The following is a 13555-nucleotide window of genomic DNA, read 5'->3' on the forward strand; positions in this document are numbered from 1 at the left end:
TACACTAACAGTGAAAAATATGAAAAAAGAAATAAAGAAAGAAAACAATTTTTTTATAACAGCATCAAAAAGCATAAAATACTTGGGAATAAACTTAACCAAGGTGGCAAAAGACTTATACATTGAAAACTACAAAACATTGCTGAAAGAAATTAAAGAAGGCATAAATAAATGGAAAGACATCACACCCATAGATTGGAAGACTTAACATTGTTAAAATGTCAATACTACCCAAAGAGACTAACAAATCTGATGCAATCTCTTCCAAAATCCCAGTAATGTTTTTTGCAAAAACAGAAAAACCATCCTAAAATTCACATGAAATTTCAAGAGACATTGAATAGCTGAAGCAATCTTGAAAAAGAAAACAAACTTGGAGGACTTGCTTCCTGATTTGAAAATATATTACAACGCTGCATCACTACAAAGATGAAAACAACTTTGATGATCAAAAAGAAGTCAATAAAATAAGACTGAAGTGGTTCCTGAAAAAAAAAAAAGCTACAGTAATCAAAACAGTGTGGTACTACACATAATGACAAGTACCTCTCAGGAGTCATTCTGCAAGGCCAGTCAAAGCCACACTTGCATGCTTTTGTAAGCAGCTGAGCTGCAGTGAGAGAATAATTCCTTTTCTTAAAAATGAAGATACTGGGACTTCCCTGGTGGCACAGTGGTTAAGAATCCTCCTGCCAATGCAGGGGACACGGGTTTGAGCCCTGATCCGAGAAGATCCCACATGCCGTGGAGCAACTAAGCCCGTGCGCCACAACTACTGAGCCTGCGCTCTGGAGCCCACGAGCCACAAGTACTGAAGCCTGTGCACCTAGAGCCTGTGCTCTGCAGCCAGAGAAGCCACCACAATGAGAAGCCCGCGCACCGCAATGAAGAGTAGCCCCTGCTCACTGCAACTAGAGAAAGCCCGCGCGCAGCAACGAAGACCCAAACACAGCCAAAAATAAATAAATTTATTTTTTAAAAAAATGAAGATACAAACTAGGACACACAACTCAAGAAGCCTGGCCTCCCGAGAGAATATGCTTCAGCAAATGAAAGCATTTCCTGAAAATAATTCTAGTTTAGCCCTAACAGATAAGTGGATGAGAGACTTTGCTTAACATTGTTTAACATATTGGGAACTTATAAAAATCAACGAGAAAAATAAACATAGTTTCAATTTAAAAAATAAACTGAGAACAAAATTTGCAAAAAAGCACACACAGAAAACAGTGTGGTATCGGCATAAAGATAGACATATAGACTAACAGAAAAGGATAGAGAACCCAGAAGTAAATCTTTGCATATGTAGTCAAATGATTTTTTACAAGTGTGTTGGAACCATTCAGTGAGACATATGGTACTGGGACAATTGGATATCCACATGCAAAAGAATGAAGTTTGACCCTTCACACCATATACAAAAATTAACTCAAAATGGATCAAAAACCTGAACATAAGAGCTAAAACAGTTTCTTAGAAGAAAACATAGGAAAAAAACCTCATGACATTGCATTTGGCAGTGATTTATTGGATATGACACTAAAAGCACAGGCAACAAAAGAAAAAATAAATTGGACTTCATTAAAAACTTTAAATTAATTAACTTTTAAAACTTTTGTGCATCAAAGGACACTAACAACAGAGTGAAAAAGTAACCCACAGAATGGGAGAAAATCTTTGCATATCATATAGCTGATGGGGGTTAATATCCAGACTATATAAAGAATTCCTACAACTTAATAACAAACAAACAATTCAATTTCAAAATGGGCAAAGGGGAATTACCTGGCGGTCCAGTGGTTAGGACTTGGCACTCTCACTGTGATTGATAACCACAGTGAGGCCTGGGTTGGATCCCTGGTCGGGGAACTAAGATCCCACAAGCCTCGCGGCACAGTCCCCCCACACCCAAAAGAAAAGGGCAAGGGACTTGAATAGACATTTTTCCAAAGAAGACGTACAAATGGCCAATTAGCACATGAAAAGATGCTCAATATTATTAATCATTAGGGAAATGCTAATCAAAACCACAATGAAAGACCATTTCACACAACCTAAATGTCCCTCACAAATGGGTGAACAAAATGTGGTATACACGTACAATGGAACATTATTCAGCCTTAAAAAGGAAGGAAATCTGAACACATGCTATAACATGAATGAACCTTAAGGACATTATAGTAAATGAAATCAGCCAGACACAGAAGGACAAATATTATATGATTCCACTTACATGAAGTACTTAGAATAGTCAAATTCAGAGACAGAAAGTAGAATAATGGTTATTCAGGGCTGAGGACAGGGAGGAATAGGGAGTTAGTGTTAATGAGTACAGAATTTCAGTTTGGGAAGATGATGAAAAAGTTCTGGAGATTGATATGGTAACAAAGTGAATGGATATTAACAACCGTGTGAACGTACTTAATGTCACTAAACATACACTTAGAATTGGTTAAAATGGTAAATTTTATGTTATGTATGTTTTACCACAATAAAAAAGCACTAATCATAAAAATAAAGACCAATAAATTGGACTTCAAAATTAAAACTTCTACTGTTAAGAAAATGAAGAGACAAGGCATGGCCTGGGGAAAATACTTGCAAATACATATCTGACAGAGAATATCTATCACATATGATACATGTGTGAAATTTATGTCAGTGATAAACAGTCAGCCTCAGTATCCGTGGATGCAGAACTTGTATGGAAGGTCGACTGTACTATGACTGTACTATTTTATATAAGGGACTTGAGCATCCACAGATTTGGTATGAAGGGAGGGTCTGGAGCCAGTCCCCCTCAGATACCGAGGGAGGACTGTATGTCACTATAATTTACATCAGTGGTATGATACATGCAATATGCATATAGACACACAATATTAAATAAGCAAACAATTCCATTTTATAAATGGACAAAAGACTTGAACAGATACTTCACAAAAGAAAACAGTGGCCAATAAGCATATCGAAAGATGTACAATATCATGTCATCAAAGGAATGTAAATTAATACCACCAGGAGATACCCACTAGGATGGCTAAAATTAGAAAGACAGATAATATCAAGTGTTGATGAGAATCAAGTAGAACTTTCATACATTGGTACAATCACTTTGGAAAACTGGCAGTTATATATGTATATATATATATACACACATACACACACATATATATATATATATATATATATATATATGGTTAAATATATACCCATCCTATTGCCTAGCAATTTTTCTTCTAAATATTTACCAAAGAGAAATGATAACACATGTCCCATAAAAGACAAGAATGTTCATAGCATATTTATCCATAATAGCCCCAAATTGGAAACTACCCAAATATCCACTAACAGGTGCATGAATTTTAAGAAAACTGTCGTATATTCACAAACTGATATATTACTTAGCATTAGAAAGCTATAAACTACTGATACCCATGAGAACATTGATAAAGCATAGACACGCTGAGCAGAAGAAGCCAAACTCAAAAGACATATTCCATGATTTCATGTGTGTGAAGTTACAGAGAGGCAACACAACTACACAGATAGAAATCAGACCAGTGTTTGCATGTGGGGAGGGAGTCATAGGAGAAGAGGAGGGCAGGGGAGTGAGATTGACTGGGAACTTTCTAAAGTGTAAGACATGTTCTGTATCTTGATTGGCCTGGTGATGTATCTATGTATCTATTTATGTATCTATCTATCTCCGTGAGTTCCTGTTTTTTTGTGTGTCAAAGCACACTGAACTGTTCGCTTAAAATCTGCCTGTTTTATTATAGGTAACTTATACCTCAGCCAAAAAATTGTTAACAGAAGTGATCTCTGAGTGATCAAATCTGGGGGATTTTTTTCTTTTAAGTTGTCCAGATTTTTTTGCAATATGAATATATTACATTTACTACCAGAAAATAAAACCAATTCTTTCATTTTAAAGAAGATATTAAAAAAAAGAGAAGATATTAATGGATCAACCAACAGCAAAAATGTGTATATCCTTTGACCCACAAATTCCACTTCTGGGAAATTATTTCCGGAAATTAAGAATGAATCCAGGATGGGGGGATGGGTAAACTAGGTTAAGGGGATTAAGAGGTACAAACTTCCAGTCATAAAATAAATGTCACAGGCTTCAAGTTAGTATGAAGAGTAAAGTCCAATTTTTGCTTAAAAATATATGTGCAGGGACTTCCCTGGTGGTCCAGTGGTAAAGAATCCACCTTCCAATGCAGGGGACGTGGGTTCAATCCCTGGTCAGGGAACTAAGATCCCACATGCCGCGGGGCAACTAGGCCCTCGAACCACAACTACTGAGCCTGCAAGCCTCAACTAGAGAGAGGAACCCGCACGCCACAACTAGAGAGAAGCCTGAGCACCACAACACAACAGATCCTGCATGCCACAACGAAGACCCGACACAGCCAAAAATATAAATAAATAAATAAATAAATAAATATTTTTTTAAAAATGTATGTGCGTATTACAGTTATAGAAAAATTCTATAAGGATAGTTGGACACCCAAATATTAATAAACTAGCCCTCTGAGGTGGGCCTATAGGTACTTTTTCTTTACTTTTTTACATTATGTTCATTGCAAACAAAAGTAAAAAATACTTTACTCATACAAGATTAAAAAGGAAGAAATCAGACTGTCAGATTGTGGGTTAGGGAATTCCCTGGTGGTCCAGTGGTTAGGACTCTGGGCTTTCACTGCCGAGGGCACGGGTTCAATCCCTGCTTGGGGAACTAAGATCCTGCAAGCCTCATGGCACTGCCAAATAAATAAATAAATAAATTTTTTAAAAAGAAAAAAAAAAAACTTTGGGTTAAACCATCACTCCCACTGAACAAAAGGCTGGGGAGTGAGAATGAGGCTGCAGAGAGGCCACGGAGTCGGGCAGGAGAGATGAAATCATTAGGAGGAGGAGGGAAACGTGAGACCAATACCTGCTGGCTATAAGGTAGTGGATCTCAAAGTGTGGTCCCAAGACCACCAGCCTCAGCATCACCTGGGAACTTAGAAATGTAAATTCTTAGGCCCCATCCCAGACCTGCTAAATCAGATACTCAGAATAAGCTCAGAAATCTGTGTGAGTTTTTCGTTTTGTTTTGTTTTTTCCACACCACGCGGGCTTTTGGGATCTTAGTTCCCTGACTAGGGATTGAACCCAGGCCCTTGGCAGTGAAAGCACCAAGTCCTAACCATTGGACCGCCAGGGAATTCTCCAGAAATCTGTTTTAACAAGCTCTACAGGTGATTCTGATGTACGCTCAAATTTGACCACAGCTATTGTACCATTGTACCATTAAAGGTTAGGAAGCACAGGTGGCAGTGTGGGATAAGGGTAGGGCGGGAGGTGTTTCTAGCCACTTCTCCAGCTGCCCCAAATATATTTGTTAATTGCATAAATTACTGAATGGATCCTAAAGATCTAAAAGTGAGTAAGGCAGGATCCTTACCCTCTAGGAGCTCACAATTTAGGGGGAGAAGTAGGAAATGTGCTGTAACACCACAGGATTTGTGCTATAGCAGTGGAAAGAAGAGAGCCCAACTGCCAAAGTTTCTCCATAGATTCAAAGGGTAACAGGGACAACTTTTCAAAAGGAGTGACAATTGAGCTGAGTCTTGAAGGCAGAGGTTTATCCAGAGGACAGGTGAGGTATGTGTGTGTGTGGTTGGAGCCTTCTAGTAGAGGGACGGGCATGACCAACCATTGAGAGAAAAAGCCTGCTTTTGGAGTATGGAAAGTAGTCCAAGATGAAGATGACTTCAATGTAAAGTAGGTATGTGGGTGGCATGGACCTAAGGCTGCCAAGGTTGGACAAAGACCAGACACACTCAGAGGCTCTGGACTCTGTCTCTTGAAAGTAGTGGGGAACCATCAGGTGGTCTGCACAGGGGAGTGATAGAATCAAACCTATGCTTTAGAAAGATAACTCAAGAGGCATTGTGGAAGATGGACTTAGGAGGAGGGGAGATTAGAGTGACGAGGACTAGCAGGACGGCTGCTGCAGGAATCTCAGTCAGAGATGACAAATTGCAATGAGCCGGAAGAGATCTAGAGTAGTCAAAGCTATAGAAACAGAAAGTAGGATGGCTACTGGGGGCTGAGGGGAGGGGGAAATGGGGAGTTGTTTAATGGGTAGATTTTCAGTTTTTCAACATGAGAAAGTTCTGGAGATGGGTTGCACAACAACGTGAAGGTAGTTAACACTATTGAACTGTACACTTAGAAATGGTTAAGATGGTATATTTTATGCTATGTGTTTTTTACCACAATTTTAAAAAAGCTAAACTGGGACTTCCCTGGCGGTCCAGTGGTTAGGACTCAGTGCTTTCACTGCCGTGGGCCCGGGTTTGATTCCTGGTCGGGAAACTAAGATCTCACAAGCTGCGCAGAGCAGCCAAAAAAAAAAAAAAAAAACTAAGAAAAGAATGAGGAAGAAAATTTTTTCAGATTGAGTAGACTCACAGGATACCAGAAAATAGGTGAAAAAAACCCCATACTTAATGTATTAGTGTGCCAGGGCCGCCATAACAAAATACCACAGACTGGGTGATTTAAACAAAAGGAATTTATTTCTCATGGTCTGGAGGCTAGAAGTCCAAGGTCAAGGTGTTGGCAGGTTTGGTTAGTCCTGAGACATCTCTCCTTGGCTTGCAGATGGCTGCCGTCTTGCTGTTCCCACACATAGCCTTTCCTCTGTGTTTATGCATTTCTGGTGTCTTTTCCACTTCTTATGACACCAGTCCCGTTGGATTAGAATCCCACTCTTTTTTTCTTGTTGTTGTTTAAATTTTATTATTTATTTATTTATTTTTGGCTGTGTTGGGTCTTCGTTGCTGTGTGCGGGCTTTCTCTAGCTGCGGTGAGGGGAGGGCTACTCTTCGTTTTGGTGCACAGGCTTCTCATTGCAGTGACTTCTCTTGTTGCGGAGCGTGGGCTCTAGGCACGCGGACTCAGTAGTTGTGGCTCACGGGCTTAGTTGCTCCGCGGCATGTGGGATCTTCCCGGACCAGGGCTTGAACCCTTGTCCCCTGTATTGGCAGGTGGATTCTTAACCACTGCGCCACCAGGGAAGTCCCTAGAATCTTACTCTTATGATACCATTTAACCTTAACTACCTCCTTAAAGGCCCTCTCCCCACATATAGTCACATTGTGGGTTAGGGCTTCAATTGATGAATTCTGGGGGGGACACAATTCAGTCCATAACAACTAGAGACATTACCACGTAATACCAACAATAAAAACTATGAATAATAATTTAAAACTTGGAAAGAAAATTCAGTTTCTCAGTTGTACCACCCATATTTCAAGCACCCAGTAGACACATGGGGCTCGTGTCCACCATATTGGACAGCACAGATATAGAACATTTTCATCATCTCTCAAATTTCTGTTGGATTGCAGTAGTCTGGAAATTGTGGAAGAAGTCATAAAACCCCTAAGATTGTAATTGACTCTATTTTAATACACCCCCAGGTCCCTCTTCCCTACCTTAATCAGAGGGATCATCCTCTTTCCAACCACCTGGAATTTCAACAAGGACTGGTAAGATTTGTCACCTCTGATTTTCAATACGTGGATTAGCACATCTATGAAAGACCTGCTGGCCTGGGCAGCATTCTTGCTCCTGGGGCCATCTGATCTTTGGGAAATCTCATTGCAGTACCCAGAGCCTAACAGAATAAAGCAAGCATGTATATGATTTAAGGAGTCATATGATTTTATGATGAAGGGAAAAACCTGTTTTGTTTTGTTTTGTTTTTGAAGGAAGAGGATTCTCTTCACTACCATGAATAATGACAGACTGACATAATCATAGATGAATATTCTATTCCATATCTGAAGTTTAGGATAAGGGAGTTGGTGATAATTTTAAATTCAGTTTAATTCCTTTTGTGAATAATCTCTTTATTTATATAAAGCATAAGATTCCTAGGAAAATTATCTAAGTCATGGCCCTTGAATAAGGCCCAAAATGAGTAGGAGCTGAGTTTACTTCTTCAGGTGTCTTGTCTTCCGAGGCCATGGTTGTTGTTTGTCACCCCTGGGTGATTCACATCTGTGGTGCCTTCCAAGCCCTCTTCCTTAGTCTCTGACAGAGGGGTATTTGCCTCATTTTCTTGGTAATACTGGTTCAGCTGCTGAACCCCAGATTTCGCTGCAGATTTAAGCACAGAGCTCACCAATAGCCCCTGGGTCCCCTGATAACCTGGCCATGATCATCCGAAGGCTGGACCCTAGGTCTATGGCCTCATCTCAGCCTCACTCCTTGGGTCTATTGCAGTTCTGAGCAGCAGAGTACAAAGCTATGCCTGACTTTGTGGTAGATTCCCACTCCTGGCAACAGCTGGACCATGTTGTACATATGCTGCTCTTGCTCATATTAACATTCTAGAATAGAGAAGGCACATCTTTCTCTCCCTGGATCAGGCTGAACCCTGCCTAATAGCTGCGGCAGGGCACTCCCTGGGAGGCCCCTCCCTGTGCAGCTGTCCATGTGGCACCTTGTATTTGATTGAAGAAAACCTGCATGGCTTTCCCATCCTCCAGGCTATAAAGATGAAGCTGCAGGATCTAGCAATCAGTCTCATGATCAGTCTGCTCCAGGGACATCCTTGGTAGAGTACAAAGTGGGTGAGGCCAGCCAGGGACTTTGGGAGCAGAGTCTGGCGGAACCAAGAGCCTGCTGTGGATGGCTGGATCCCCTGAGATGAGGAAAAAGGCACCAGGGTCTTTTTCTGGGCACCACATGAAGTGACAACCACAGGGTACAGCAGGAGGCACTAAAGGAGCAGATCATGGTGGGTCTTGGTGATGTCTAGCTGGATCTGACTATACTAGAGTGGAAGACAACACACAAACTGTTTCCTTTGGGCTGTGGTCTGAAGGAACCCAGAGCTCAGTTAGAGGACATCTCACCCATCAACTCCCAGCCTCTCTTCCTTTTAAGTCTGGGGCCAGAGAATGGGACTCAGTTGCTCTTCTTGGTCTCCCTATCCAGATCACCAGAGACTTCCTCTGCTTTACATGGGCCCCATTCCATGCAGGTATGGGGCCCCAAATTACTACACAATCCAGTCAGGGAGAAGTGAAACTGCTCTGGTAGATCTAGACCCACTCTGCCCAGTTCTCTGTCCCATGAGGAGGAAAGATGGTTGCTTTCCCCAGTGATCAGCAAGGGATATGACCTCTATAATTATTTGCCCGTTTGTATTGACTGCTCAAACCTTGTCCCCTTGTTACACAGTCAGCCTCAAAATACGTTGGCACTTCCTACATGTCCCTGCCACATTTCATCTCCAGCTCACAAAAGAAGCCATGGAGGGAATTTCCTGGTGGTCCCATGGTTAAGACTTGGCGCTTTCAATGCTGTGGGCCTGGGTTTGATCCCTGGTCAGGGAACTAAGATCCCATTTTGGGCAGCGCCCCCCGCCCCCGCCAAAAAAAATGCCACAGACACCCGCAGTTAAGAGAGATCAAATAACAGTGATTCTGATACAGAAGCAACGTTTAATTTCTCTTTTCAGTTTAAAAATTAACACAAGCAAGCTATAGCATCCAGTTGGGGAATTAGAAAGTAAAAGGTAGTTGAACAGGGAAAGATTACAATATCCTTCATGTCTAGTACATAATATATCCACGTATCTTTCAACTGAAATACAGAGAAATTGGGAGAAAAAATAGGGGCTAGGACCTATTAAGAGAGGGGGCAAAGCTGACTCTGGTCACATGTCTTTTAGCACTGGGATCAAATGAGTAGCACACTTCTGCCCTAAGCTGTCTCAACATTTCTAACTACCTGTTGTGCACAGTCCTTGTACACAGTCCTATCAGAGACATTTCAGACAGGAGATAGGATTCCTCGGAGGCCTTCCCTATCCAAAATATGTCTGGAAATGTTTCTGTATTAGTCCCAGTATAAGGCACGTCAGAATGGTTGTGGAATGCTTGACAAAGTATATTTGATCTTCCATAGGCATTGTGAAGTCTTTAATCTCAGGGCTTTCCATCAGCCGTTTGCCTACTGCTTCCAAATGCTCCCGAGATTTATCCGTGCACTTCTGGGTGACACTAATGGCAGAAGTCTTTAACTCTGTTACCAGCTCAGTGGAAGGGAGCTTCTCAGCAAATTCAACTATCAGTTGCGCTGTCTCGTAGAGCACCCACTTATGTTCCTGCCTACATGCCTCAGGAAGGGTAACTGAGCGCTGCACCCACCTAAGCTCCCCTAGGGATCCTCCCAGATCCTTCAGAATGACCTTAGCATTGCCAATCCCTTCTTCCTTATTGTGCTTTTTGCTCTCACGGATGAGGGTTTCAGGGGTGTCCTTTCCTCCCATCTTAACAAGCTGAAGCTGCAGAATGTGGGCCTCGGTTGTGCAACCAACCTCCTCCAGGGCCACCTCCAGAGCTAAGTTGGATAGGTACTCAGAGAGAGGGGCTAAGGAGGGGACTGTGTGCAAGAGATCCTGGCAAGTTTGGGGATCTGGGAGAGGGATCTGGTTGGAGAGCACGTTCAGAGGATGCCCAGTTTCTGTGAAAGATGGCTGGAAGTTCAGGGCCGCTTCCTGGGCATTTCTTGGAAAGGCAGCCACTTGGGACAGCAAGACACAGCAAAGGAGCAGCACAGCCTGGGTCATGGTGGGTCAGCAGAACAGCCCTGCTGGAAGGAAGCAGTGCTCAGATTGGGAAGTGGGGAAAGGCTTGGGATGAAGAGACACCAGGACTGGTCAGAGCTTGGAAGTGTCTTAGCCCTTGGAAATTTCAATCACACTGGACATCAAACCTTATAGGCTGTGGGAGATACTCACCTGCTCCTGGTAAAAAAAGAAGCCAGAGGAATGAGATGGTCTGAACACGTCCTTTGCCTCTGTGCTTCTCTGATCTGAATGACTTCTTTTTAGATCTGATCTTCTCTTTATCCCAGACAAAACAGTTGACCCCTCTGAAAACAGTGAAGGACATAACATTCACAAATATATATCTGCCTCTTCTTAGTTCAGGCTTTGCCCTTACCTTTGCCCCCATGCTGAAATCAGGTTTCTCCCTTTTCCTGCCCCATATCCCTCTCATCCTAAGGATTTCTCTAGACCTAAACTTCGATCAGAAAAAATTCCTCTGGGTCTTCTGGGGAAGTGGGATGTGAAAGGCAGGGATGCCAGTGATTTCTGGATAGGAGACCCCAAAATAGTTCTTTAAAAATTTTTATTATTTTTTAATTGAAGTACAGTTGATTTACAATTTACAATGTTGTGTTAGTTTCAGGTGTACAGCAAAGTGATTCACATATATATATATTCTTTTTCAGATTCTTTTTCATTATAGGTTATTACAAGATATTGAATATAGTTCCCTGTGCTATATAGTAGGTCCTTGTTGTTCATCTGTTTTACATATAGCAGTGTGTATCTGTTAATCCCAAACTTCTAATTTATCCCTCCCCCCACCCCGTTTCCCCTTTGGTAACTGTAACTTTGCCCAAAATATTTTATTTATTTATTTATTTATTTATTTGGCTGCACCAGGTCTTCGTTGTAGGCATGTGGAGTCTTTAGTTGCGGCATGCAGGATCTTTTAGTTGTGCATGCACGAGGGATCTAGTTCCCTGACCAGGGATTGAACCCAGGTCCCCTGCATTGGGAGCACAGAGTCTTAACCACTGGACCACCAGGGAAGTTCCCCAAAATAGTTCTTATTCAATGGATTTAATAGGTAGAGGAATAGGACAATAGAATCCACCAGAAGTCAGACCAGATAAGAGCAACTTTTCAGTTTTTACATTCATTCCAGTGCAATTCCCTAATTAAATGCATCCATTACCTTGATAGTACCCCTTTCCAAGCCTATATCAAAACTATAGGAATTGGGCTTCATATCTCATCCAGGGGTCTAGGTGAGAAACTGTAGTCTGAACAGTAAGGAACAATGGCATACGGTGCCTCCTAAAACTGGTACAGAAGTCCACACATCATTGTGGCACAAAGGTTTCTCTCTGGTGCCATAACCCACTTGGCACACAACCAAAGGGAACAGGTCAATGAAGGGGTCTTGGGTCCCTCCTCCTATCTTATTCACTCCTCTCAGCCCCAGGACAGCTCCCTAATAAGAAGAAATCAGTCCCTAGAATAAGAGAAGTAAGTCTTCAGAAAGCTACAGGGACACATTCCTAAAACTGGGAGAACTAGATGTAGAGGTATCCAACAGTATTGCCTGAAATTCTTGGACCCTAAGTCCCCAGGGAACTTCAAGACTCTACTGCTTCTGGACAGCTTAGAGAAGTTTTTGGGTCCTGCCAGATTCTCCCGTTTCTGACTTGAGTTCACCATCCATAACTGGACCTCCAGTTCTACAATCAGCGTCATCCTCATCCTCAATATGAAAATTACTTTTCCTTGAAATTCCTTGAATTTCCAACTCTGGTGCCTTGGGAATGACAGGGAAGAGAGATTGTGTAAATATGTAGGGGGATGGTAAGTGGTGGTGAGCTTGTCTCCAGGACTGAGGAATGACAGAGGGATGAAGACAAAGCCAGGTCCCCCCAATCAGACTTCCTACCTTTGCTCCTGTCCTCATCTTCTACATGTCCCTCATCAATTCCCATTAGCTGTCGCTTCTTGGATGATGGGTTTTTTGTTTTAATTAATAGTTTATTTTTGGGAATTCTCTGGCAGTCCAGTGGTTAGGACTCCATGCTTCCACTGCACGGGGCACAGGTTTGATCCCTGGTCGGGGAACTAAGATCCCACAAGCCACACAGCACAGCCAAAATAAATAAATAAATTAATTAAATAAAATGGCTCAAGAAGCAGAGTCCAAAAAAAAAAAAGTTTATTTTTTAGAGTAGTTTTAGGTTTATAGAAAAATTGAGCAGAAAGTACAGAGTTCCCAAATATTCCCTCTCTCCCAACCCCTCAGTTTCCCCTATTTTTAACACCTTCCACTGGTATGGTACCTTAGTTACACTTGACTGTTATATTATTTAAATTTTACGTATTATTATTATTATTACCTAGGTCTACAGTTTACATTAGGGTTCAGCTCTTTGCATTGCACAGTTCTATGGGTTTTACCAAATGTATAATGTCATATATCAACATTTACAGTATCATACAGAATACTTTCACTGCCCTAAAAATCTTGGGTGTTGTTTTTAGTTGCCAGTCCCCATCAGCCTGGTTTCCCACTGAGATAGGAGGCATTGAAGTAACTTCATCAGCCCCCTAGACCAGCAAGGCTGGTACATAAGTAATTAATAGCATTCCTGCTATTATCCCCTTGGGACCCCAGACCTGCTCTCCTTTTCCTGGCTAACAGGAGGGCCCTCAGGGCTTGTGCTCAGTCCTCCTCCTCAGGCCTTGCCCTCCAGAGACTTCAGGTTCCAGCACTGGCTGAAGCTTTCCTCCTTCTCTGAATGACTCAAAGAAGCATCTAACTTTCTCGGGGTTCAGCATGTCTGGACTCCACAGGAAGTTTTCCCATGGGGTCAAAGAAGTAGAAAGTGGCAGCAGAGTAAAAGGACTAGCCTCTAGATTACCAGATTGTTA

Source organism: Balaenoptera borealis, assembly GCF_965194805.1.
Source record: "Balaenoptera borealis genome assembly, chromosome: 13".
In the NCBI taxonomy this organism is placed as follows: Eukaryota; Metazoa; Chordata; class Mammalia; order Artiodactyla; family Balaenopteridae; genus Balaenoptera; species Balaenoptera borealis.